This window comes from Zea mays, chromosome 3, assembly GCF_902167145.1.
Source record: "Zea mays cultivar B73 chromosome 3, Zm-B73-REFERENCE-NAM-5.0, whole genome shotgun sequence".
Classification (NCBI taxonomy): domain Eukaryota; kingdom Viridiplantae; phylum Streptophyta; class Magnoliopsida; order Poales; family Poaceae; genus Zea; species Zea mays.
In genome coordinates this window covers 186,242,135-186,244,403 of record NC_050098.1, presented here as the reverse complement: position 1 = coordinate 186,244,403, position 2,269 = coordinate 186,242,135, and positions in this window count along the sequence as shown.

Sequence of the window (2,269 nt, the reverse complement as noted above, 5' to 3'; positions counted from 1 at the left end):
AAATAAATTTGATGAGTCCAAACATGATGGTTCATTTTGTGCTTCTACTTCCGTTGGTTCTTGTGAAACTAACCCTTTGAAGGAAGAAGAAAATGAACGATGGAGACCAGACGATGAATCCACCTCTCCAAAAGGTTTGTCTTCCAATTTCGATTCCCACATATGTTGTGTGGCTAATGAAATTGATAGTGGAAGCACAAATGAGGATGAGGAGGATGAAAGAAGCTTCATGCAACTCTACGCTCGTCTAAGCCTGGAAGATAAGGTGGTCATGCTTAAACTTCTAAAGAGAGCGAGAGAAGAAAGCAAAGCTCGTCAAATGCTAGAATATATTCTCTCCATAAAAATGCTAAGCTTTGATGAGTTGACTAAAGAACATGAGAAGCTAAAGTGCTCTCATGTTGATTTGGTCCAAAGGTATGAAACTATTTCAATTGAGCAAGATAACTCTTTTATATTGTATCGCTCAATTAGTAAATAGGAATGCTTGCTTAAGGACCATGTAGAAAAGCTAAAAGTTGAAAATCTAGCTTTCCAAGATAAACATGATATACTTATATATTCTCATGAAACTCTTATGGATGATCATATCATGTTAAACATTGCTCATGAGGTTGTGATAGAAAACTTAAAATCTCAACAACCTCACTCATGCACATGTATTCAAATTGAAACTATATTACCATGTGCTAATGCTTGTTGTCCGTCGACAAGAAAATCCTCCTTTGAGCTAAAATTTCCAGGAACAAAAGATGATACATATCAAGAGCTCAAAGAGGAAAATGAGAGGCTAAAGATGAGCTTGACACAACTAAAATGGAAGTGCACTGCTCAACCTTCTCAAGATAATCGTGATCACATGGTGAAAAAGCTCGAGACGGGAACAACTGTGGCATGCACTAAATCCCTTGAAGAAAATGTCAAGGACTTGAAGATTGCCAAGGGGAAGGAACAAAAGAAGAAAATCAATACCTCCGCCAAAAGCCTCAACCGTGCCTCCATGCAAGGTAACATCCAAGGTAATAATTAAGCCACACTTCACACTAAGAAAAGTAAAAAGTGTAGTGAATACTTTGAAAAGGGACACTCGATTAGGTCATGTCCGTATATTAAAAATGGCTTGATTATTAACAAGGATGATAAACTTTGTTTTAAGTGCTCAAAGAAGGGATACTTAATTAAGTCTTGTCCCTATTTGAAACAAAAAGGCATAGTGTTAGAAAAGAAAATATTAACTAACCATGTAGCAAGCAAGAAACAAGGAAAGAAGAAATCTTCAAGACTTGAAGATCGCCTTTGCTACATATGCCGAAAGAAGGGACATCAATACAAGGATTGCCCCATTGGTAACTATCTCGCTCCTAGCTTGTCAATTATTTCACATGTAACTAGGCAACCCAAAAATGCAACTTGTGCTAGAAAGGTAATAAGTTTACCAAGTGCTAACACAAAGGACTTTTGGGTTCCTAGATCTTTGTTGACTAACCTTGATGGACCCATCAAGCGATGGGTACCAAAATATGCTTGACAAGCTTTACAGGAGGAGATGATATGAAGCTTTGGGGTGCTTGAGAGAGTCAATTCCATTCTTATTAACTCAAGCTATCAATCTTCAATGATCCATATATCCAAGATTGACCCAAAGTTGTTTTGAATTATTGTGTCTAAAACTCATACCATCTCGGGGAAGATATTGATGTTCTAGGAAATAAAGAATTATCCTGTGCGGAAAAATCAAGGCCTACAACATGGAGGAAAGCCAAAGGATGGTAACATTTATGCTTTTAAGTGCAAGTATCTTAAATTATCATTTCTTATGTGTCTTGTGTAGTCACATAGAAAAAGGAAGCTCTCCAAATGTTTTAAAAATTATGTCACCATTCTTTGAAGAAATTCCTCTCATATGGTAGATTCCATTTTCATCATTTATATACTATGGCAATCTACATGCTTTAATTGTAAGCACCTCATGGCATGTTTTACACTAATTATCCTATAATAGCCATGTTCTAGATATAGAGAGATATTCCAAGTTCTTAAAAGAATAAGGTGTCATGTAAGGAATCCAAATCCTTAGGACACTTATAAATGGAATCTCTCTTTATATCTAGAATCGTGAGACTAATGTTTTTGTCTAAATAATCTAAGTAGTCTCACATATGGAGAATGAGTTTCTCTATGGAAATGCACAAGCTAACATGAAAAGAAAATCAATCCAATGATTTGTGATGTATTACTTCTTGCTTAAATTGGATATGATTCTTCTACA